This window comes from Oryx dammah, unplaced genomic scaffold (genome assembly GCF_014754425.2).
Source record: "Oryx dammah isolate SB20612 unplaced genomic scaffold, SCBI_Odam_1.1 HiC_scaffold_9, whole genome shotgun sequence".
Classification (NCBI taxonomy): domain Eukaryota; kingdom Metazoa; phylum Chordata; class Mammalia; order Artiodactyla; family Bovidae; genus Oryx; species Oryx dammah.
The window spans coordinates 14806651-14833404 of NW_024070193.1; the positions used below are offsets into that span (position 1 = coordinate 14806651).

The window sequence follows — 26754 nt, forward strand, 5'->3', positions numbered from 1 at the left end:
GACTTAAGAGGCTAAAAAACAGCAACAGCAAAGCAACGACTCTAAATTTAGTTTTTAATGCACTTCTACCCTGTTGTCAGTAGAGGCTTCACCAGTTTACTTCCCCACCAACAGTGTAGGAGGGTTCCTTTTCCTCCAGATCCTCTCCCGCATTGATTATTTGTAGACTTGTTGATTACGGCCATGCTAACTGGTCTGAGATGATCCCTCAGACCAATTGTAGTTTTGATTTGGATTTCCTTAATAATTAGCAATGTTGAGCATCTTTTCATGTGACTACTGGCAATGTGTTTGCCGCCTTTGGAAAACAATGTTTAGGTCTTCTACCCATTTTAATTTTTTGTGTGTGTTTCTGAACTGAGCTGTGTGTATACTTTAGATATTAAATCCTTATTGGTCACATTGCTTGCAAATATTTTCTCCCAATTCGGTGGTTGTCTTTTCATTTGTTTATAAGTTTCCTTTGTTGTATAAAAGCTTATAAGCTTGAGCACATTCCATTGGGAGCTGACCTAAGAAAACATTGCTATGATTTGTCTCAGAGAAGTTTTTGCCTATAATCTCTAGTAGGAGTTTCATAGTGTTACATCTTATGTTTAAGTCTTTGAGCCATCCTGAGTTTATTTTTGTGTATGATGTGAGGGTGCGTTCTAACTTAATTGATTTACATACAGTTGTCCGGCTTTCCAAACACCACTTGCTGAAAAGATTGTTTTTTCCCCACTGTATATTCTTGCCTCCTTTGTGAAAATTTGTTGACTGTAGATGTGTGGCTTTATTTCTGGGCTTTCTCTCCTGCTCCATTGATCTGTGTATCTGTTTCTGTGCCAGTATCATTCTGTTTCAATTGTGGTAGCTTTATAGTATTGTCTGAAGTCTGGTAAAGTTATGCCTCCCATTTTCTTCTTTGTCCTCAGGATGTTTTTGGCAGTTGAGATCTTTATGGTTCAATATAAAGGTTGGGATCCCTTGTTCTGGTTTTATGAAAAATATCATGGCTAGTTTGACAGGGATCACATTGACTCTGTGGATTGCCTTGGGCCGCATGGCTGTTTTAACAGTATTTTTCAAATCCAAGAGCATGGAATAGCTTTCCTTTTTTTTTTTTTGTATGTTTTTTATGTGGTAAAAGTCACATAATAAACACACTATTTGAACCATATTTAACTGTGCAGTTCAGTACCACTAGCTCTATTCACACTGTTGTGCAACCCCCACCATCCACCACCCCAGTTTTTCACTTTCCTAAACTGGAACTCTGTCCCCATTAAACACTAGCTCCCCATTTCCCCTCTCCACCCCACCCCACCCTCTGGCCCCTGGCACTTGCCAATGTACTTTCTGACTCTGTGAATTTGACTATTCTATGTATCTCAAATAGGTAGAATCAAACAGTATGTGTCTCTTCAGTTCAGTCGCTCAGCCACATCCAACTCTTTGCGACCCCATGGACTGCAGCACGCCAGGCTTCCCTGTCCATCACCAACTCCCAGAGCTTGCTGAAACTCATGTTCATCGAGTCGGTGATGCCATCCAACCGTCTCATCCTCTGTTGTCCCCTTCTCCTCCTGCCTTCAATCTTTCCCAGAATCAAGGTCTTTTCCAGTGAGTCAGTTCTTCACATCAGGTGGCCAAAAGTAGTAGAGTTTCAGTTTCAGCATCACTCCTTCCAGTGAATATTCAGGACTGATTTCCTTTAGGATGGACTGATTGGATCTCCTTGCAGTCCAAGGGACTCTCAAGAGTCTTCTCCATACCATAGTTCAAAAACATCAATTCTTTGGCACTCAGCTTTCTTTACAGTCCAACTCTCACATCCATACATGACTACTGGAAAAACCATAGCCTTGACTAGACAGACCTTTGGTGGCAAAGTAACATCTCTGCTTTTTAATATGCTATCTAGCTTGGTCAAAGCTTTTCTTCTGAGGAGCAAGCATCTTTTAATTTCAAGGTTGCACTCACCATCTGTAGTGATTTTGCTGCTGCTAAGTCACTTCAGTCGTGTCCGACTCTGTGCGACCCCATAGACGGCAGCCCACCGGGCTCCCCCGTCCCTGGGATTCTCCAGGCAAGAACACTGGAGTGGGTTGCCATTTCCTTCTCCAATGCATGAAAGAGAAAAGTGAAAGTGAAGTGATTTTGGAGGCCCCAAAATATAAAGTCTCTCACTCTTTCCATTGTTTCCCCATCTATTTCCCATGAAATGATGGGACCAGATGCCATGATCTTAGTTTTCTGAATGTTGAGTTTTAAGCCAGCTTTTTCACTATCCTCTTTCACTTTCATCAAGAGGCTCTTTAGTTCTTCTTCACTTTCTGCCATAAGGGTGGTGTCATCTGCATATCTGAGGTTATTGATATTTCTCCTGGCAATCTTGACTCCAGCATGTGCTTCATCCAGCCTGGCATTTTGCATGATATACTCTGCATAGAAGTTAAATTAGCAGGGTGACAATATACAGCCTTGACGTACTCCTTTCCTGATTGGGAACCAGTCTTTTGTTCCATGTTCAGTTCTAACTGTTGCTTCCTGACCTGCATACAGATTTCTCAGGAGGCAGGTCAGGTGATCTGGTATTCTCATCTCTTTAGGAATTTTCCAGTTTGTTGTGATCTACACAGTCAAAGGCTTTGGCATAGTCAATGAAGCAGAAATAGATGTTTTTCTGGAACTCTGTAGTTCTTTCAATGATCCAACGGATGTTGGCAAGTTGATCTCTGGTTCCTCTGCCTTTTCTAAATCCAACTTGAACATCTGGAAGTTCACGGTTCAGGTACTATTGAAGACTGGCTTGGAAAATTTTGAGCATTACTTTACTAGCGTGTGAGATGAGTGCAATTGTGTGGTAGTCTGAACATTCTTTGGCTTTGTCCTTCTTTGGGATTAGAATGAAAACTGACCTTTTCCATTGCTGTGGCCACTGCTGAGTTTTCCAAATTTGCTGGCATATTGAGTGCAGCACTTTCACAGCATCATCTTCCAGGATTTGAAATAGCTCAACTGGAATTCGATCACCTCCACTAACTTTGTTGGTAGTGATGCTTCCTAAAGCCCACTTGACTTCACATTCCAGGATGTCTGGCTCTAGGTGAGTGATGACACCATTGTGGTTATCTGGGTCGTGAAAATCTTTTTTGTACAGTTCTTCTGTGCATGCTTGCCACTTCTTAATCTCTTCTGCTTCTGTCAGGTCTGTACCATTTCTGTCCTTTATTGTGCCCATCTTTGCCTGAAATGTTCCCTTGCTATCTCTAATTTTCTTGAAGAGATCTCTAGTCTTTCCCATTCTGTTGTTTTCCTCTATTTCTTTGCATTGATCTCTGAGGAAGCCTTTCTTATCTCTCCTTGCTTTTCTTTGGAACTCTGCATTCAAATGGCTGTATATTTCCTTTTCTCCTTTGCCTTTCACTTCTCTTCTTTTCATAACTGTTTGTAAAGCCTCCTCAGACAACCATTTTGCCTTTTTGCATTTCTTTCTCTTGGAGATGGTCTTGATCCCTGCCTCCTGTACAATCTCACGAACCTCCCTGCATAGTTAGTTCATCAGGCACTCTGTCTATCAGATCTAGTCCCTTAAATCTATTTCTCACTTCCACTGTATAATCATAAGGGATTTGATTTAGGTCATACCTGAATGGTCTAGCGGTTTTCCCTACTTTCTTCAATTTAAGTCTGAATTTGGCAATAAGGAGTTCATGATCTGAGCCACAGTCAGTTCCCAGTCTTGTTTTTGCTGACTATAGAGCTTCTCTATCTTTGGCGGCAAAGAATATAACCAATCTGATTTTGGTATTCACCATCTGGTGATGTCCATGTGTAGAGTCCCCTCTTGTATTGTTGGAAGAGGATATTTGCTATGACCAGTGCGTTCTCTTGGCAAAACTCTGTTAGCCTTTGCCCTACTTTTTCTGTACTCCAAGGCTAAATTTGCCGGTTACTCCAGGTATCTCCAACTTCTTACTTTTGCATTCCAGTCCCCTATAATGAAAAGGACATGTTTTTTGGGTGTAGTTCTAGAAGGTCTTGTAGGTCTTCATAGAACCATTCAGCTTTAAACCGTTCAACTTGTCTGTACCTAATATACATTGCATCTCCTGCATTGGCAGGCAGATTCTTTCACCACTGTGCCATCTGGGAAGCCCCAAGGGATAAGGGGAGGAGATCAAATTAGCACAGTGGGCCTGGAAGGCTGCAGTCCATGAGGTCGCTAAGAGTCGGACACGACTGCCTGACTTCACTTTCCCTTTTCACTTTCATGCACTGGAGAAGGAAATGGCAACCCACTCCAGTGTTCTTGCCTGGAGAATCCCAGGGACGGGGGAGCCTGGTGGGCTGCCATCTCTGGGGTCGCACAGAGTCGGACACGACTGAAGCGACTTAGCAGCAGCAGTAGCAATGTATATTAAGATGCATTTTTAAGGTTAACTTAATGTATATCCTACAAACAGATTCTTTTCCCCCCTGTGCTATACAGTAGATTCTCATTCGTCACCTGTTTATACATAGTAGTGTATGTATGTAAATCCCAATCTCCCAGTGTGTCCTCACCCACCCACCCACCCCTTGGTGTCCATACATTTGTGCTCTCATGTTTGTGTCTCTCTTTCTGCTTTGCAAACAGGTTCATCTATACTATTTTTCTAGGTTACATACAGACGCATTAATGTGCACTTTATGTTTTTCTTTTTCTCACTGACTTCACTCGGTATGACAGCCTCTGGGTCCACCATGCCTCTGCAAATGGCAGAGTCTCACTCATTTATAGCTGAATAATATTCCATCGTATATATGCACCACATCACTGTTATCCATTCCTGTCGATCGACAAGGAGGCTGTCCCCGTGTCCTGGCTATTGTAAATAGTGCCACAATGAGCATTGGGGTGCATGTATCTTTTTGAATTGTGATGTTCCTGGGCATATGCCCAGGAGTGGGATTGCTGGGTCATGTGATAGTTCTATTTTTAATTTTTCAACCCATTCCAGTATTCTTGCTGGGAGAATCCCCGTGGACAGAGGAGCCTGGCAGGCTGCAGTCCTTGGGGTGGCAAAAAATCGGACACAACTGAGCAACTAAGCACGGCGCAGCAAGGACCCTCTATACTGCTCTCCGCAGTGGCTGTATCAGTTTACATTCCCATCAACACTATAAGAGGGTTCTCTCTTCTCCATACCCTCTCCAGCACTTATTGTTTGCATATTTTTTGGTAATGGCCATTCTGACTGGTGTGAGGTGATACCTCAGTTGTACTTTTGACTTGGGTTTATCTGATGCTCGTGGATGTTGAGCATCTTTTCATATGCCTCTTAGCCATCTGTATGTCTTCCTTGGAGAAATGTCTATTTAGGTCTTAAACCAGTGGTGCTAGTGATGAAGAATCTGCCTGCCAAATCAGGAGATGTGAGAGATGCAGGTTCACTCCCTGGGTAGGAAAGATCCCCTGGAGGAGGGCATGGCAACCCAGTCGAGTATTCCTGCCTAGAGAATCCCAGGAACAGAGGAGCCTGGTGGGTTACGGTCCATGAGGTCGAAAAGACTCAAACACAATTGAAACGACTTAGCACGCACGCACATGCCAGTTTTTTATTAGGTTATCTGTTTTTCTTTCTTTTTTTTTTAATACCAAAAAATGGTATATTTCTTCAAATCGTCTTCTCTTATCTTTATCAATGTTTTATAGTTCTCAGTGTATAAGTCTTTCACCTCCTCAGGTTAATTCCTATTTTGTTCTTTTTGATGCAGTTTTAAAAGTGATTTGTTTTTTACTTTCTCTTCCCATTCATTGTTAGTGTAAAGAAATGCAGTAGATTTCTGTATGTTAATCTTGTATCCTGCTGCATTGCTAAATTTGTTTTTCTATTCTAATAGATTTTGTGTAGAGTCCTTAGGATTTCCTAATATGGTATCATGTCATCTACAAATAATGACAATTTTACCTCTTCCCTTCTGATTTGGATATGGTTTATTATTTTTCTTATCTGATTGCTAAGCCTAGGACTTCCAATACTTTGTCGAATAGAAGTGGTGAGAGTAGGCTTCCTCATCTTCTTCCAGACTTTCGTGGGAAGACTTGAAATAGATCACTGTTTGAGTATTATGTAGGCTATAAGGTTATCCTAAACAGCTTTTATTATGTTGAAATGTGTTCCCTCTATATCCACTTTGGTAAGAGTTTTTATCACGAATGGATGTTGAATGTTGTCAATTGCTTTTTCTGAATCTATGGAGATGATCGTGTGGTTTTTGTTATTTCATTTATTCATGTGGTATATTAGAGTGATTGGTTTGCCTATTTTGAATGATCCTTGTGACCCTGAGATGAATCCAACTTGACTGCAGCGTATGATCCTTCTCATGTGCTGTTGGGTTTCGTTTGCTCATGTTTTGCTGAACTTTTGCACTTACGTTCATCAGATACATGATCTGTGATTTTCTTTTCTTGGTAGTGTCTTTGTCTGGTTGTCTGGTGACAGAATGTGGTCCACTGGAGAAGGGAATGGCAAACCACTTCAGTAGTCTTGCCTTGAGAACCCCATGAACAGTACGAAAAGGCAAAATGATAGGATACTGAAAGAGGAACTCCCCAGGTCAGTAGGTGCCCAATATGCTACTGGAGATCAGTGGAGAAATAACTCCAGAAAGAATGAAGGGATGGAGCCAAAGCAAAAACAATACCCAGCTGGGGATGTGACTGGTGATAGAAGCAAGATCCGATGCCGTAAAGAGCAATATTGCATAGGAACCTGGAATGTCAGGTCCATGAATCAAGGCAAATTGGGAGTGGTCAAACAGGAGATGGCAAGGGTGAACGTTGACATTCTAGGAATCAGTGAATTAAAATGGACTGGAATGGGTGAATTTAACTCAGATGGCCATTATATCTACTAATGTGGGCAGGAATCCCTCAGAAGAAATGGAGTAGCCATCATGGTCAACAAAAGAGTCCGAAATGCAGTACTTGGATGCAATCTCAAAATCTACAGAATCATCTCTGTTTGTCTCCAAGGCAAACCATTCAATATCACGGTAATCCAAGTCTATGCCCCAACCAGTAACACTGAAGAAGCTGAAGTTGAATGGTTTTATGAAGACCTGCAAGACCTTTTAGAGCTAACACCCAAAAAAGATGTCCTTTTCATTATAGAGGACTGGAATGCAAAAGTAGGAAGTCAAGAAACACCTGGAGTAACAGGCAAATTTGGCCTTGGAATGTGGAATGAAGCAGGGCAAAGACTAATAGAGTTTTGCCAAGAAAATGCACTGGTCATAGCAAACACCCTCTTCCAACAACACAAGAGAAGACTCTACACATGGACATCACCAGATGGTCAACACCGAGATCAGATTGATTATATTCTTTGCAGCCAAAGATGGAGAAGCTCTATACAGTCAGCAAAAACAAGAGACCAGGAGCTGACTGTGGCTCAGATCATGAACTCCTTATTGCCAAATTCAGACTCAAATTGAAGAAAGTAGGGAAAACCGCTAGACCATTCAGGTATGACCTAAATCAAATCCCTTATGATTATACAGTGGAAGTGAGAAATTGATTTAAGGGCCTAGATCTGATAGATAGAGTGCCTGATGAAGTATGGAATGAGGTTCATGACATTGTACAGGAGACAGGGATCAAGACCATCCCCATGGAAAAGAAATGCAAAAAAGCAAAATGGCTGTCTGGGGAGGCCTTACAAATAGCTATGAAAAGAAGACAGGCAAAAAGCAAAGGAGAAAAGGAAAGATATAAGCATCTGAATGCAGAGTTCCAGAGAATAGCAGGAAGAGATAAGAAAGCCTTCTTCAGTGATCAAGGCAAAGAAATAGAGGAAAAGAACAGAATGGGAAAGACAAGAGATCTCTCCAAGAAAATTAGAGATACCAAGGGAACATTTCATGCAAAGATGCGCTCGATCAAGGACAGAAATGGTATGGACCTAACAGAAGCAGAAGATATTAAGAAGAGGTGGCAAGAATACACAGAGAAACTATACAAAAAAGATCTTCACGACCCAGATAGTCATGATGATGTGATCACTAATCTAGAGCCAGACATCCTGGAATGTGAAGTCAAGTGGGTCTTGGAAAGTATCACTATGAACAAAGCTAGTGGAGATGATGGAATTCCAGTTGAGCTGTTTCAAATCCTGAAAGATGATGCTGTGAAAGTGCTGCACTCAATATGCCAGCAAATTTGGAAAACTCAGCAGTGGCCACAACAATGGAAAAGGTCAGTTTTCATTCCAATTCCAAAGAAAGGCAATGCCAAAGAATGCTCAAACTACTGCACAATTGCACTCATCTCACATGCTAGTAAAGTAATGCTTAAAATTCTCCAAGCCAGGCTTCAGCAATACTTGAACCGTGAACTTCCAGATGTTCAAGCTTGTTTTAGAAAAGGCAGAGGAACCAGAGATCAAATTGCCAACATGTGCTGGATCATGGAAAAAGCAAGAGAGTTCCAGAAAAACATCTATTTCTGTTTTATTGACTATGCCAAAGCCTTTGACTATGTGGATCACAATAAACTGTGGAAAATTCTGAAAGAGATGGGAATACCAGATCACCTGACCTGCCTCTTGAGAAATCTGTATGCAGGTCAGGAAGCAACAGTTCGAACTGGACATGGAACAACAGACTGGTTCCAAATAGGAAAAGGAGTACGTCAAGGCTGTATATTGTCACCCTGCTTATTTAACTTATATGCAGAGTACATCATAAGAAACGCTGGACTGGAAGAAACACAAGCTGGAATCAAGATTGCTGGGAGAAATATCAATAACCTCAGATATGCAGATGACACCACCCTTATGGCAGAAAGTGAAGAGGAGCTAAAAAGCCTCTTGATGAAAGTGAAAGAGGAGAGTGAAAAAGTTGGCCTAAAGCTCAACATTCAGAAAACGAAGATCATGGCATCTGGTCCCATCACTTCATGGGAAATAGCTGGGGAAACAGTGGAAACAGTGTCAGACTTTATTTTTTGGGGCTCCAAAATCACTGCAGATGGTGATTGCAGCCATGAAATTAAAAGACGCTTACTCCTTGGAAGAAAAGTTATGACCAACCTAGATAGTATATTCAAAAGCAGAGACATTACTTTGCCAACAAAGGTCCGTCTAGTCAAGGCTATGGTTTTTCCTGTGGTCATGTATGGATGTGAGAGTTGGACTGTGAAGAAGGCTGAGCACCAAAGAATCGATGCTTTTGAACTGTGGTGTTGGAGAAGACTCTTGAGAGTCCCTTGGACTGCAAGGAGATCCAACCAGTCCATTCTAAAGGAGATCAGCCCTGGGATTTCTTTGGAAGGAATGATGCTAAAGTTGAAGCTCCAGTACTTTGGACACCTCATGAGAAGAGTTGACTCATTGGAAAAGACTCTGATGCTGGGAGGGATTGAGGGCAGGAGGAGAAGGGGACGACAGAGGATGAGATGGCTGAATGGCATCACGGACTCAATGGACATGAGTTTGAGTGAACTCTGGGAGTTGGTGATGGACAGGGAGGCCTGGTGTGCTGTGATTCATGGGGTCGCAAAGAGTCGGACACGACTGAGCGACTGAACTTGACTGGTTTTGCTATCAGAGTGGCTTCTCAGAATGACTTTGAGAGTATTCGCTCCCCTTCCGTCTGTTAGAAAATTTTGACAGGCGTTGGTACGTGTTCTTTTTTAAATGTTTGGTAGAATTCTCCAGTGAAGCCATCTAGTACTGGACTTTTTTTTCCCCCCCTGTAGGTTTTAAAAAACTCCCTGTAGGTTCTATTTCACTTCTAGTGATCATTCTGTTAAGAATATCTTATTTTTTCTTGATTCAGTTTCAGTAAGCTGTACATTTCTAGACACTTGTCCATTTCTTATAGTTTGTCCATCTTTGGTCATATAATTGTTTTTTTTATTCCTTTTTTATTTTTAAAAACTTTTATTTTGGAGTATATTTGGTTAACAATGTTGTGTTAGTTTCAGAATTGCAACAAAGTGATTCAGTTATACAGATATCTATTCTTTTTCAAACTCTTTTCCTGTTGAGCTTATTACAGAGTATTGAGCAGAGTTCCCTGTGCACATATGATAATTTCTTGTTGGTTAGCTGTTCTAAAGACAGCAGTGTGTACTTGTCAATCCCACTCTTCCACTCTATCCCTCTCCCCCATCCTTACCCAATGGTACCCAGAAGTCTGTTTTCTGTGAGTCGGTTTCTGTTTTGTAAATGAGCTCATTTGTTTATATGTATATATATATATATATATATATATATACACACACACACATATATATTTATTTCACAATTAAGTGATATACATATATATGTCTTTCTCTGACTTACTTCACTCAGTATAATTATTTCCAGGTCCCTACATTTTGCTACAAATGGCATTGTTTCAATCTTTTTAATGGCTGAATTATATTCCATCCTATATGCATAACATGTCGTCTTCATCCATCCGTCTGTCAATGGACATTTCGATGGCTTCCATATGCTGGCTATTATGAACAGTGCTGCGGTGCCCATTGCAGTGCATGTATCCTTTGCAACCACGTTTTGCTCTGGACATGTCCATAGGAGTGAGAGTGCTGCTTCATATGCTAGCTCTGTTTTAGTTTCTTAAGGAACCTCCATACTGTTCTCCTTAGCAGCTGTACCAGTTTACATTCCCATCAGTGTAGGAGGTCCCCTTTTCTCCACACCCTCTCTTGCATTTATTGTTTGTAGACTTGTTGTTGGTGGCCATGCTGACTGGTGCGGAGTGATATCTCATTGTAGTTTCATTTGCATTTCTCTAATAATTAGCAATGTTGAGCATCTTTTTATGTGCCTATTGTCCATCTGTATGTCTGCTTTGAACACATGTGTAGGTCTGCCCATTTTTTTGATGAGGTGGTTTATTTTTTGATATTGTGCTGCATGAGCTGTTTGTAAATTTTGGAGCTTAATCCCTTGTCTGTTGCACCATTTTCTTTCATTATGAGGTGGTGGTTGTTGTTTTGTTTATGATTTTCTTTGCTGCACAAAAGCTTTTGTGTTTAATTAGGACCCATTTGTTTATTTTTGCTTGTTTTTCCATTACTCCAGGAGATGGACTGAAAAAAATATTCTTAGAGTTCATGTCAAAGAGTATTCTGCCTATGTGTTCCTCTAAGAGTTTTACATTCTCTGGTCTTAAATTTAGGTTTTTATTTCATTTTGAGTTTATTTCTGTGTATGGTATTAAAGAATGGTCTGACTTCACTTTTTTAACATGTTACTGTCCAGTTTTCCCAGCACCATTTATTGAACACACTGTCTTTTCTCCGTTGCATGTCTTGCCTCCTTTGTTGTAGATTAATTGACCACAGTTGTAAGGGTTTATTTCTGGGCTTCCTATCCTGTTCCATTAATCTCTGTTTCTGTTTTTGTGCTAATACAGTGCTGTTTTAATGACTGCATGTCACAGAATTTTTTCAATTTCTTTTTTTCATATATGTACTGCCTTACTTAAGTGATTTACTTTCCAGTTATGATTTTCTCTTTCCTATGGGTTTTTATGCTTTGCTATTTAGAGAAGACCTTTTGATATTTCTTTTATGAGAGACTTAGTAGTAGTGTTTCTTTAGTTTTTGCTTGTCTGAGAAATTTTTTATCTCTCTCTCTATTCTTTGATAAATGATGAGCTTGCTGGGTACAGTATTCAACTTACAGATTTTTCCTTTCATGACTTTGAATATATCTTGCCACTCCCTGCCTGCCTGCAACGTTTCTGTAGAGAAAACAGTTGGTAGCCTTATGGGGGTTCCAGAGTAACTCTTTTTTCTTTATTGTGACTGTTAGAATACTTTTATTATCTTTAACTTCTGCCATTTTTGTTATAATATGCCTTAGTGTAAGTTCCTTTGGGTTCATCTTGTTTGGGACTCTCAGTGTTTCCTATGCTTAGATATCTTTTTCCTTCTTTAGGTTTGGGAATGTTTCAGCCAAATTTCTTCTTTTACTTTTTTTCTTTCCATAGGTTCAAAAGATTTTTAAATTTTTATTATTTTTTATTGAATTACAATTGCTTTACAATGTTCTGTGCGTGTGTGTATGTAGATAGATATGCGCACACATATGTGTATATTTTACATATGTATATATAAACACATATATATAAACATATGTATAATGTATTTTTAGATTATTTTCTCTTATACTTTATTAAAAATATTGAATACAATTCCCTGTGCTACACTGTAGGTCCTTGTTTGTTATTTGTTTTATATAAATATAAATAGTAATATGTGTATGTTAATTTCACAATCCTAATTTATCCCTATTCTCTTTTCTCCTTTGGTAACCATAAGCTTTTTTTTCCTATCTGTGAGTCTATTTCTGTTTTAGAAATAAGTTTATTAGTATCATGGTTTTTAGATTCCACATGTAAGTGATATCATATGATATTTGCCTTTGTTATTTCACTGAGCATGAAAATCTCTGGGTCCATCCCTGTTGCTACAGATGGCATTAGTTCATCTTTTATGGTTGGGTAGTATTCTACCCCTGTTGCTGGGAAAGACTGAAGGCAAGAGGACAGGGGGTGGCAGAGGATGAGATGGTTAGATAGCATCACCAACTCAACGGACAGGAATTGAGGCAAACTCTGAGAGATATTGGAAGACAGGAGCCTGGCATGTTTACAGTCCATGGGGTCACAAAGAGTCAGACATAACTGAGCAACTGAATACCAACAATACTCCACTGTGTATATACCAGATCTTCTTTCCTCGTTCATCTGTTGGTGGATATTTAGGTTAGCCCCGTGTCTTGGCTGGTGCAAATAGTGCTGTTATGAACATAATGTGCATCTATCTTTTTTAATTAGATTTTTCTGCATGTATGCCCAGGAGTGGGATTGCTGGGTCTTCTGCTGCTTCCGTTTTTAAGGAACATCCATACTGTGCTCCACAGTGGTTGCACTGATTTACTTTCCCACAGCAGCACAGTAGGACTGTTTTCTCCACACCCTCTTCAGCATTTATTATTTGTAAACTTTTTGATGATAGCCATTCAGCTTGGCGTGAGATGATACCTCATTTTAATTTTGATTTGCTTTTCTCTAGCAATTAGTGATGTTGAGCATATTTTTGTGTGACTGTTAGCCATCCTTATATCTTCTTTGGAGAAGTGTCTTATTTAGGTCTTTTGCCCATTTTTTTTGATGGTGCTTTTTTTTTTTTTAAATATTGAGCTGTATGGGCTGTTTGTATATTTTGAAAATTTCTTATAGAACACATTATTTGCAAATATTTTTTCTCGTTACGAGGTGGTCTTTTCATTTTGTGTTTTCCTTTATGGTGCAAAAGATATGAAGGTTTAATTATGTCCCATGTTTTTGTTTTTATTTCCATTAACTTGCAAATAGACTCAACAACATGTTGCTGTGCTTTTTGTTAGACTATTCTGCCTGTGTTTTCCTCAATGAGTTTTATAGTATTTTCTCTTACCTTTAGTTTTTTGTATATGGTAGTACAATGTGTTCTCACTTCATTCTGTTGCATATAGCTGTCCAGTTTTCCAAGCACCACATATTGAAGAAATGGTCTTTTCTCCATTGTACATTCCTGCTTCCTTCATTGTAGACTGACTGTAGGTGCCTGGAGTATTTCTGGACTTTCTATCCTATTCCTTGATTTATATTTTTGTTTCTGTGCCATTAGCTTACTCTTTTGATGACTCTAGCTTTGTAGTGCAATCTGAAGTCAGAGAGCCTCATTCCTCCAGCTCTGTTTTTCCATCTCAAGATTGCATTGTTTATTGGAGGTCTTTTGTGTTTTCAGGGAAATTTAAAAATTTTTTGATCTGGTTCTGTAAAAAAATACCTTTGATGACTTGATAGGAATTGCGTTGAATCTGTAGATTGCCTTCGGTAGTACACTCATTTGAAAAATATTGATTCTTCCAGTCAAACATAGTACATTTTTTTCATCTGTTTGTGTCGTCCTCTGTTTATCAGCTTCTTACATTTTTTGGTGTATGGGTTTTTGCCCACTGTGGTATGTTTAATCCTAGGCATTTTATTCTTTTTGATGTAATGGTAAACAGGATTGTTTGATTCATTTCCTTTTCTGGTCTCTCATTGTTAGCGTAGAGAAATGCAACAGGTATCTGAATACCAACTTTGTATCCTGCAACTTTACTGAATTCATTGATGAGCTCTTATAGTTTCCTGATAGCATCTTTAGGATTTTTTTCAGTATAGTATCATGTCATTTGGAAACAGTGACGATTTAACTTCTTTTTCAACTTGGATTTCTTTTGTTTCATTCTCTTCTATGATTGCTGTGGCTAGGATTTCTAAAACTGTGTTGAATAAAAGTGATAACAATGGACATCCTTGCCTTCTTCCTGCTCTTAGAGGGAATGCTTTCAGCTTTTCACTGTTTAGGACAATGTTAACTGTGTGTTTGTCATTGTTGTTCAGCCACTAAGTCATGTCCAACTCCTTGCAACTCCATGAACTGCAGCATGCCAGGCTTCCCTGTCCTTCACTATCTCCCTGAGTTTGTTCAAACACGTGTTCATTGAGCCGGTGATGCCATCCAACCATCTCATTCTCTGTTACCCACTTCTCCTCTTTCCTCAATCTTTCCCAGCATCAGGGTCTTTTCCAATGAGTCGGCTCTTGGCATCAGGTGACCAAAGTTTTGGAGGTTAAGTTTCAGCACCAGTCCTTCCAATGAGTATTCAGGGTTAATTTCCTTTAGGATGGACTGGTTTGATCTCCTTTCTGTCCAAGGGACTCTCAAGAGTCTTCTCCAACACCACAGTTTGAAAGCATCAATTCTTCAGCACTTAGCCACTTTTATGGTCCAACTCTCACATCCATACATGACTACTGGAAAAATAATAGCTTTGACTGTATGAACCTTTGTCAACAAAGTGAAATCTCTGCTTTTTAATATACTGTCTAGGTTTGTCATAGCTTTTCTTCCATGGATCTAGTGTCTTTTAATATTGTAGCTGCAGTCACCATCTGCATTGATTTTTGGAGCCCAAGAAAATGAAATCTGACATTGTTTCCACTTTTTCCCCATCTGTTTGCCATGAAGTGATAGGATCAGATGCCATAATCTTCATTTATTGAATGTTGAGTTTTAAGCCAGCTTTTTCACTCTCCTCTTTCAACTTCATCAAGAGGCTCTTTAGTTCCTCTTCACTTTCTGCCATTAAAGTGGTATCATGTGAATGCCTGAGGTTATTGATATTTCTCCCAGCAATTTTGATTCCAGCTTGTGAGTCATGCAGCCCAACACTTCATATGATGTACTCTGCATATAAGTTAAATAAGCAGGGTGAAAATACAAAGCCTTGACATACTCCTTTCCTACTTTTGAACCAGTCCATTGTTCCATGTCTCGTTCTGTTGATTCTTGTACTGCATACGGATTTCTTAGGAATCAGGTAATGTGGTCTGATATTCCCATCTCTTTAAGAATATTTCAGTTTGTTGTGATCCACACAATCAAGGCTTTAGCATCGTCAATGAAGCACAAGTATATGGTTTTTCTGGAATTCCCTTGTTTTTTCTATGATCCAACGTATGTTGGCAATTTGATTTCTGGTTCCTCTGCCTTTTCTAAATCCAGCTTGTACATCTGGAATTTCCAGTTCAGATACTGCTGAAGCCTAGCTTGAAGGATTTGGGGCATAATCTTGATAGCATGTGAAATGAGTGCAATTGTATGGCAATTTGAACGTTCTATGGCATTGCCTTTCTTTGGGATTGGAATGAAAACTGACCTTTTCCAGTCCTGTGGCCACTGCTTAGTTTTCCAAATTTACTGGCATAATGAGTGCAGCACTTTAACAGAATCATCTTTTAGGATTTGAAATAGCTCAGCTGGAGTTCTGTCATCTCCATTAGTTTTGTTCCTAGTGATGCTTCCTAAGGCCCACTTGACTTCACAGTCTAGGATGCCAGGCTCTAGGTGAGTGATCACATCATCGTGGTTATCTGGGTCATGAAGATCTTTTTTGAACATTTCTTCTGTGTATTCTTGCCACCTCTTCTTAATCTTTTCTGCTTCTCTTAGGTCCTTGCCGTTTCTGTCCTTTATTGAGCCCATCTTTGCATGAAATGTTCCCTTGGTATCTCCAGTTTTCTTAAAGAGATCTCTAGTCTTTCCCATTCTATTTTCTTCTATCTCTTTGCATTCCTCAGTTAAGAAGGCTTTCTTATCTTTCCTTGGTATCCTCTGGAACTCTGAATTTAGCTAGGTATATCTTGCCTTTTTTTCCTTTGCCTTTCTTGTCTCTTCTTTTCTCAGCTATTTGTAAGACTTCCTCAGACAACCACCTTGCCCTCTCGCGTTTCTTTTTCTTGGAGATGATTTTGGTCACCACCCCCTGTACAATGTTAGGAACCTCTGTCCATAGTTCTTCAGGCACTCTGGCAACCACATCTAGTCCTTTGAATTTATTCATCACCTCCACTGTATAATCATAAGGGATTTAGGTCATACCTGAATGGCCTAGTGGTTTTCCCAACTTTCTTCAATTTGAGCCTGAATTTTGCAGTAAGAAGCTGATAATTTGAGCCACAGTCAGCTCCAGGTCTTGTTTGTGCTGACTGTATAGAGTTTCTCCATCTTTGCCTGCAAAGAATATAATCAATCTCATATATGGTCTTTATTATTTTGAGGTAGGTTTCCTCTACCCATTTTCTGGAGGGTTTTTTTTTTTTTTTATCATTAATGGGTGTTGGATTTTATTGAAAGATTTTTCTTCATCTATAGAGATCATCATGAGAGTTGGACTAAAAGAAAGCTGAGCACCAAAGAATTGATGCTTTTGAACTGTGGTGTTGGAGAAGACTCTTGAGAGTCCCTTGGACTTCAAGGAGATCCAACCAGTCAATCCTCAAGGAAATCAGTCCTGAATATTCATTGGAAGGACTGATGCTGAAGCTGAAACTCCAATACTTTGGCCACCTGATGCAAGGAACTGACTCCTTGGAAAAGACCCTGATGCTGGAAAAGATTGAAGGCGGGAGGAGAAGCGGACGACAGAGGATGAGATGGTTGGATGGCATTACCGACTCGATGGACATGAGTTTGAATAAGCTCTGGGAGTTGGTGATGGACAGGGAAGCCTGGTGTGCTGCAGTCCATGGGGTTGCAAAGAGTGGGACACAACTGTGACTGAACTGATCTGAATAGAGATAATCAGAGGGTTTTCATTCTCTGGTTTGTTCATGTGTTGTATCACACTGATTGGTTTGTAGATATTGAAAAGTCCTTCTATCCCTGGAATAAATTCCACTTGATCATGGTGTGTTTTGTTTTAATGTATTGCCGGATTCAGTTTGCTAGTGTTTTGTTGAGGGTTTTTGCATCTATGTTCATCAGTGATATTGGCCTATAGTTTTCTTTTTTGTGATATCTTTGTCTGGTTTTGATATCAGTGTGGTCATGGCCTCATAGCATAAATTTGGAAGTGTTCTTTCCTCTGCAGTTTTTCTGAATCATTTCAGAAGGATAGGAGTTAACTCTAAATGTTTGGTAGAATTTGCCTGTGAAGCCCTCTGGTTTTGGACTTTATTTGTTGGAAGTTTTTTAAATCACAGATTCGATTTTAGTAATTGCGATTGCGTTCATATTTTCTATTTCTTCCTGGTTCTGTTTTGGGAGATTGTACCTTTCCAAGAATTTGTCCATTTCTTCCAAGTTGTCTGTTTTAGTGGTATAGGCTTGCTTGTAGTAGTCTCTTGTGGTCCTTTGTATTTCTGCAGTGTCTGTTATAATTACTCCTTTTTCATTTCTGATTTTATTGATTTGAACTCTCTCCATTTTTTTGATGAGTCTAAGGATTATCAATTTGTTTTCTTTCCAAGGAATCAACTTTTAGTTTCATTGATCTTTTCTATTGATTTCTTAGTCTTAGTTTCACTTATTTTTTTCTGATCTTTATGATTTCTTTGCTTCTAGAAACACTGAATTTTGTTTGTTTCCATTTGTCTAGTTGCTTTCAGTTTAACGTTAGGTTATTAGAGATTTTTTTGGCTTCCTTAGATAAGCTTGTATCATTATAAATTTCCCACTTAGAATTGTTTTGTCTGTTCCCCATAGATTTTGTATTGTCATGTTTTGTTTTCATTTGTCTCGAGGTTCATTTCCCCCCACTCCCACCCCTACCAGTTTATTCAGTGATCCTTTGGTTGTTTGGTAGCATATTGTTTAGCTTCCACATGTTTGTTTTTTTGCAGTTTTTTTTTTTCCTTGTACTTCATTTCTAATAGCATAGTGTTGTGATTGTTGAGGGTTTTGCATCTATGTTCATCAGTGATATTGGTCTATAGTTTTCTTTTTTGTGATATCTTTGTTTGGTTTGTGTTGTGATTGATATCTTCTGTGCCCAATATGTGATCTATCCTGGAGAAGGTTTTACTTGAAAAGAACGGGCATTGTGCTGCTTTTGGAGAGACGGCTGTATAATTATTATTTAATCCTATCTGGTCTAATGTGTCATCTGAGTCCTTTGTGTCCTTATTGATTTTCTGGGTGATCTATCTATTGGTGGAAAGGGAGTGTTACAGTTCCCCACTATTAGGTTGCTGTCAGTTTCTTTTTTTATATCTGTTAACAGTTGCCTTGTATATTGAAGTGCTTCTGTTTTATGTACATATATTGACAATTGTTGTAGCTTCTTCTTGTATTGATCCCTTAATTATTATGTAGTGTCCTGCTTTGTCTCTTGTAGCAGTCTTTAAAGTGTGTTTTTCCTAATATAAGTATTCCTACTCCAGTTTTCTTTTGATTTCCATTTGCATGGAATACCTTTTTCCGTTCTCACATCAGTGTGTAAGTGTGCAGATCTGAAGTGTGTCTCTTTTAGAAGTTGTATATAAGGGTCTTTTTGTATCCATCCAACCAGTCTGTTTTTCTGTTGGAGTGTTTAACCTGTTTATGTTTAAGGTAATCATCAGTATGTATGTTCATATTGCCATTTTCTTAATTGTTTGGGGTTTGTCTTTTTTTTTCTTTTCCTTTCCTCTTTCGTTATCTTCTCTTGGTATTTGATGTGAAAGTGGAAGTGTTAGGCACTCAATCGTGTCCAGCTCTTTGCGACCCTATGGACTGTAGCCCCCCAAGCTCCTCTGTCCACGGAATTCTCCAAGAAAGCATACTGGAGTGGGTTGCCATTTCCTACTCCAGGGGATCTTCCTGACCCATCAATCAAACCCAGGTCTCCCAAATTTCGGGCAGATTCTTTACCATCTGAGTCACCAGGGAAGCTCCTCCATACTGGAGTGAGTAGCCATTCCCTTCCCAAGGGGGTCTTCCCAACCCAGGCAGGTCTCCCATATTGCAAGCGGGCTCTTTACCTTCTGAGCCACCAAGGGGTGTGTGTGTGTGTGTGTGTGTGTCTGTCTGTGTGTCTGTGTGTCTGTGTGTGTGTGTGTGTCTGTGTGTGTGTGTGTCTGTGTGTGTGTGTGTCTGTGTGCGTGTGGGTCTGTGTGGGTCTGTGTGTGTCTGGGTCTGTGTATGTGTGTGTGTGTATGTATCTATTATAGATTTTTGGTTTGCAGTTACCATGAGATCTAGATACAGCACTCTGTAAATATATGATTGTTCTAAGTTGCTTCTCTCTCAATTTTAAATATCCTGCATTTGTACTCTCCTCTCATGATTCATGTTTTCGATAATTATATTTTGCATCTAAATAGTTTGTGGGTCCATTAACTTACTGTTTTTATATAGATAATCTTACCACGTCTGTCTTTTAACCTTCCGACTGGTTTGTGTGTGGATGATTTCTCTTACTGGACGCTGGCCTTTACCAGTGAGCTTTCCCATTTTATCATCCCCTGGTTTCTAGTCGTGACCTTTTCTTTTCCACCACCGAGAGAACCTCTTTGGTATTTGTTGTAAAGCTGGTTTGGTGGACTGAATTTTAGCTTTCACTTGTCTATGAAGATTTTGATTTCTCTGTCAAATCTGAACATGAGCCTTGCTGCATAGCCTTATTGACTGTAGATTTTTCCCTATAATCACTGTAAATATAGTGTGTCACACCTTTCTAGCCTGCAGAATTTCTGCTAAAAATCAGCTAAGCCTTATGGGAGTTTCCTTTTATGTTATTTGTTATTTTTTCCTCATTTCTTCTCATATTTTCTCTTTCTCTTTATTTTTTTTTTTTTCAATTTGATTACTGTGTGTCTCATTATGTTCCTTCTTAGTTAATCCTGAATAGGTCTCTGGACTTCCTGGACTGGGGTGACTGTTTGCTTTCCCATGTTAAGCAAGTTTTTGGCTACTCTCTCTTCAGACATTTTCTTGGCCCTTTCTCTTTCTCTTGTCCTTTTGGGGACCCCCTATAATGCAAATGTTACTGTGTTTGATATCTCAGAGGTCTCTTAAACTGTCCTCTTTTCTTTTCAATTTTTTTCTTTTTGATCAATATTTTTCATTGGAGTATATAGTTGATTTACAAATGTTGTTTCTGCTGTACTGCAAAGTGATTTATATATATATATATATTCTTTTTATATATCTTTTTGCAATATGGTTTATCATAGGATACTGAGTATATAGTTCTCTGTGCTATACAATGAAAGTGAAAGTGAAAGTCACTCAGTCATGTCTGACTCTTTGCCATCCCCTGGACTATAACAGGGGGTTATCTGACTCTTTGCCATCCCGTGGACTATAACAGGCCATGGAATTCTCCAGGCCAGAATATTGGAGTGGGTAGCCTTACCCTTCTCCAGGGGATCTTCCCAACCCAGGGATCGAACCTAGGTCTCCCACATTGCAGGCGGATTCTTTACCAGCTGAGCCACAGGGGAAGCCGAAGAATACTGGAGTAGGTAGCCTATCCCTTCTCTAGGGGGTCTTCCCAACCCAGGAATCAAACTGGGGTCTCCTGCATTGCAGGCAGATTCTCCATCAACTGAGCTATCAGGGAATACTTGTGTTATCCAGTAGGATCTTGTTATTTACTCTATCTATAAAAGCCTGCCTTTGCCAAACCCACCCTCCCTCTCCATCCATCCCCCAACCACCTCCACTTTGGCATCCAGAAGTCTGTTCTCTATGTCATGATTCTGTTGTTTCATTGATTGGCTCATTTGACTCAGATTTTAGATTCTTTGTGTGTGTTTATAGTATGGTATTTGTCTTTCTCATTCTTCCTTGCCTCACTTGGTCGTGACAATCTGCAGTTGCATCCGTGCTGCTGAGACTGGCATTACTTTGTCCTTTTTATGAATGAGCAGTAGTCCATTGTGCGTTTGTGCTGCGTCTTCTGCATCCGTTCATCTGTGGATGGGCATGTAGGTTGTTTCTGTGTCTTGCCTATCGTGAATGGTGCTGCCATGAGCATAGGGGTGCGTGTAGCTTTTCGAGTTACCATTTTATTTGGGTATATGCCCAGGAGAGGGATTGCTGGATCATATGACAAGTTTTTAGTTTTCCAGGGAACCTCCATATGGTTTTCCATAGTGACTGCACCAGTTTACATTCCCACCAACAGTATGGGAAGGTTCCTTTTTCTACACTCTCTCCAGCATTTGTTTTTCCTAGACTTTTTAATAGTGGGCTTTCTGACTGGTGTGAGGCCATATATCATTAGAGTTTTGGTTTGTATTTCTTTAATTACCATATTGAGTGCCTTTTCATATGCCTATTGGCCATCCTTATGTCTTCTTTGGAGAAATGTCTATATTTTCTTCTGCATTTTTTTTTCCTTTTTTTCATTATGTTTACTTTTAAAAATTTTATTAACTGAAGGATAACTGCTTTACAGAATTATGTTGGTTGCTCCCAGACATCAATATTAATCAGCCATAGATAAACATATGTCCCTCCCTCTTGAACCTCCCTCCCCATGCCCATTTTTTGATTGGGTTGTGTTTTTGCTGCTGTTGTTATTGAGCTGTATGAGCTGCTTACATATTTTAGAGATTAATTTTGTTGATTTACATGCACCTGTCCAGCTTTCAAACACCATTTGCTAAAGAGACTAGCTTTTTCCCATTGTATTATACTCTTGCCTCTTTTGTCAAAGATGCATTGACCATAAGTGTGTGGATTTCTTTGGGGGTTCTCTATTCTGTTCCGTTGATCCATATGTCTATTTTGTGCCAATACATGCTATTTCGATTACAGTAACTTTGTAATATTGTGTGAAGTCTGTTAGGATTATGCTTCCTGCTTTATCCTTTTTCATAAGGATTTCTTTGGCAAATCTGGGTCTTTTATAGTTCCAGATGAATTTTTGCATTATATGTTCTAGTTCAGAAAAATGTTATAGGTAATTTGATAGACATTTCATTAAATCTGTAGATTACTTTGGGTAGTATGGCTGTTTTAACAATATCCATTTTTCTAAGCAAAGAGCTTGGGGATTCCTGGCAGTTCAGTGGTTGGGACTTGGCCCTCCCACTCCTGGGGTCCTGGGTTCAATTCCTGGTCAGAGAACTAAGGTCCCACCAGCTGTGCAGTATAGCCGAATAAACAAAGACAGAGAGCATGGAGTATCTTTCCATTTCTGTGAGTCATCTTTAATGTCCTTTATTAATGTTTTATACTTTTCAGCATATAAACCTTTCATCTCTCTCGTCAGGTTTATTCCTAAGTATTTTAATTTTTAGAATATGATTTAAAAGTTGTTATTTTTTTACATTCCTTTTCTGATACTTCATTGTTGATGTAAAAAGTGCATCCAGTTTCTGTATATTAATCTTGTATCCTGCTGCCTTGCTGAATTTACCGGTTCTAGGAGATTTTGTTAGGTGTCTTAGGGTTTTCTATGTATACTATCATACTATCTGCACTTAATGACAGTTTTACCTCTTCTCTTTCAATTTTGAGTCCTTTTATTTCTTTTTCTCATGTGATTGCTGTGGCTGACATTCCAATGCTCTGTTGAATAGAGTTGAGACTGGGCATCCTTGCATTGTTCCAGATCTGAGCAGGGAGTCTTAGCTTTTCACCATTTAGTATTATATTGATGGTGGGTTTGTCACAAATAGCATGTATTATATTGAGATGTGTTCCTCCTATACTCACTTTGGCAAGACTTTTTATTATCATGCATGAATGTAGAATTTTGTAAAATGCTTTATCTGCATCTGTTGGGATAAACACGTGCTTTTTGTCTTTTATATATATGGCGAATCATGTTGGTTGATTTGTGTATGCTGAATCATCATTGTGATCTTGGGATGAATTACACTTGGTTGTAGAATATGGTCACTTTTGTGCGTTGTTGAATTTGATTTGCTAATATTCTGTTGAGAATTTTTGCATCTATATTCATCAAAGAATGTAATTTTCTTTTTTCATGGTGTCTTTATCTGGTTTTGATATCACGATGATGATGGCTTCATATTGATAGAATGTTTTGAGGAGTGTTCTCTCTTCTTCAGTTTTTTGTAAGAGTTTGAGAAGGGTCAGTAAAAGTTTTTCTTTTTATGTTTGGTAGAACTGTGAAGCCATTTGGCCTAGGATTTTTGTTTGCAGTATGCTTTTAAGTTACAGATTCTATTTCACTTTTAGTGATCAGTCTGTTCAAAGTATCTGCTGCTGCTTGGTTCAGTTTTGGTGGATTGTATGTTTCTAGAAACTTGTCCATTTCTTCTAAGTTGTCAAATTTGTTGACATATAATTGTTCACAGTATTTTCTTGTGGACTTTTGTGTTTCTGTTGTATCAGTTGTTATGTCTCCTTTTTCATTTCTTAGTTTGTTTATGTGGATTCTCTTTTCTTGTTGACTAGCCTGACCAGAAGTTTGACTATCTTGTTTATCCTTTCAAATAACCAGGTCTTAGTTTTATTGATTTTTTTTCTATTGTGTTTTATTTCCTCTCTAATCTTTATTTCCTTCGTTCTACTGACTATGGTTTTGTTTTGTTTGGTTTTCTTTTTCTAATCCTTTTAACTGGTAGGTTTTGTTATTTGAAATTTTTCTTGTTTTTGGAGGAAGGCCTGTACTGCTATGAATTTGCCTCCAAGAACTGCTCTTGGTTCATCCCATAGATTGTCTATGGTTGTGTTTTCATTGTCATTTGTCTCAACATATTGTTATTTGCCTCTTTAATTTCCATGTTCACACATTGGTTTTTGGTTGCACTGTTTTTTTGTTTGTTTAGTATCCATGTAATCATTTTTTTTTCATAGTTCCATGCTATTTAGTCAAAAAAGATACTGAGATAATTTCTGTACTCTTAAATTTGTTGAGGTTTGTTTTGTGCCTTAGTGTGTGGTCAGTTCTAGATAGAGTTCCATGTGCACTTGAAAAGAATGTGTATTCTGAGTTCTGTGGATGTGATGTTTTGAAAATATCAATTAAATCTAACTGTTCTGTTGTACCATTTAGAATCTTTTTTGCCTTATTGATTTTCTATCTTGAAGATGTGTCCACTGATGTGAGTAAGGTGTTAAAGTCTCCTACTACTGTTGCAGTCTTGTCAGTGTCTCCTTTTATGTCTGTTAGAATTTGTTTATGTATTTTGGTGTGTCTATATTGGGTGCTAGTCAAGGCTATGGTTTTTCCAGCGGTCACGTATGGATGTGAGAGTTGGACTGTGAAGAAAGCTGAGCACCGAAGAATTGATGCTTTTGAACTGTGGTGTTGGAGAAGACTCTTGAGAGCCCCTTGGACTGCAAGGAGATCCAATAAGTCCATCCTAAAGGACATCAGTCCTGGGTGTTCATTGGAAGGACTGATGCTGAAGCTGAAACTCCAGTACTTTGGCCAACTCATGCGAAGAGTTGACTCACTGGAAAAGACCCTGATGCTGGGAGGGATTGGGGGCAGGAGGAGAAGGGGACGACAGAGGATGAGATGGCTGGATGGCATCACCAACTCTATGGACATGAGTTTGAGTGAGCTCTGGGAGTTGGTGATGGACAGGGAGGCCTGGCGTGCTGCGATTCATGGGGTCGCAAAGAGTCGGACACAACTGAGCGGTTGAACTGAACTGATATTGGGTGCATATTTGCTGACACATGTAAAATCCTCCTTTTATCATTATATACTGACCTTCTTTATCTTTCTTTATGGCCTTTGCTTTTAAGTCTGTTTTTTCTGAAATGACTATTATGACCCCCACTCTCTTGTGTTGTCTGTTTGCCTGGAATATGGTTTTTCATCCCCTCACTTTCAATCTATGTGAGTCCTTTGCCCTAAGGTGGATCTTTTGTAGACAGCATAATATATGCTCTTGCTGTTTTCTTCAATCTGCAATGGCTGTGTCTTTTGACTGGACCATTTAGTCCATTGAAACTTAAGGTAATTGTTGATAAATTTGTATTTATTGCCATTTTATACCCTGTTTTCCCATTCATTTTATGTTTCTTCTTTATCACTTCCTTTTCCTTTTTGTGTTTCTTTTGTGGTTTGATGATCTTCTTTGTGTTATACTTACATTCTTTTCTTTTAGGTTTTTGTGAATGTTTGTCTGTTTTTGATTTATGGTTACCCTATTTTCAACTATGTTACTCTATTTTCAACTATGTTGCCCCATTCCTGTATGTACATATCTTAAACTGGTAATAATATAGGCTCAAACAGATTTGGGATGGGGGGAATCTATATTTTCTTCCTTTCTTCCCCCACATTTCATGGTTTTGATGTCCTCTTTTACATTTTCATGTTTATCCTTTTCTGGTTCATGGTGGTTATTAACAGTTTCACAGAATATTTTTGCTTTTTTAAAGATCTGTGTACTGGCTTATTAAGTGATATACTTTTTAACTGAGATTTTTATCTTCCCTATAGATTCTTACTCCTTTTCTATTTAGAGAAAACCTTTCAGTATTTCCTTTAAGATAGATTTAGTGTTACTATATTCCTTTAGCTTTTTCTTGTCTGAGCATTTTTTTCTCTCTCCTATTCTCAATTATAATCTTGCTCGGTAGAGTATCCTATATTGTACATTTTTCCCTTTCATAACTTTGAATATATTTTGCCATTCCTTTCTGACCTGCAATGTTTCTGTAGAGAAATAAACTGATAGCCTATGGGGGTTCCCTTGTAATTAGCTCTTTATTTTTATCTTGCTGCCTTTAGAATCCTCTTTATCCTTAACTTTTGCCATTTATTAACATATGTCTTGGTGTAGGCCTGCCTGGGTTCATCTTGTTTGGAACGCTCTGTACCGGTATACTCTTTCCTTTAGATTTGGGAAGCTTTCCACCATAATTACTTCAAATATATTTTCCATTTCCTTTTATCTTTCTGCCTGTTCTGGAATCACTGCTATGGGTAGATTGGTTCACTTTTTACTATCCCACAGGTGTCTTGTATTGCTTCTTTTTTTTTTTTTTTTTGGCTTGTCTGCTGTCCTGATTTGGTGATTTCCATTATTCTTTCTTCCAGGTTACTTATTTGTTTTTCTGATTTACTTATTCTGCTTTCATTCATCTGCAGTTCCTGTCTCTGCAAATGAGTTTTCTATTTTTTCTTGGTTCCTCTTTATAGTTTCTAGTTCCTTTTTACAGTACTCTGCATTTCTATCAATAGCCTTTCTTAATGCCTTAAATATTCTCATTGTGTGTGTGCTCACTCAGTTGTGTCCAAATCTTTGCAATTCCATGGACTATAGGCTGCCAGACTTCTCTGACCATGGAAATTTCCAGGCGAGAATACTGGAATGGGTTGCCACTTCCTACTTCAGGGTATCTTCCCAACCCTGGAATCGAACTTGTATCTCTTGTGTCTCTTGCACTGGCAGACAGATTCTTTATCATTGCACCATTTTCATTATATCCTTTCTTAAGTCGGTGTCTATTAGAAGACG

The 26754-nt window shown here is 38.9% G+C and overlaps 1 long non-coding RNA gene across 1 annotated transcript; it reads left to right on the top strand.

Moving 5' to 3' along the window:
* The first annotated feature begins 841 nt into the window (after positions 1-841).
* On the top strand, positions 842-25794 carry LOC120867938. The gene is made up of 3 exons (XR_005722081.1): positions 842-852; positions 4452-4466; positions 25715-25794. It is a non-coding gene; the product is annotated as an uncharacterized LOC120867938 (long non-coding RNA).
* Positions 25795-26754: the final 960 nt, after the last annotated feature.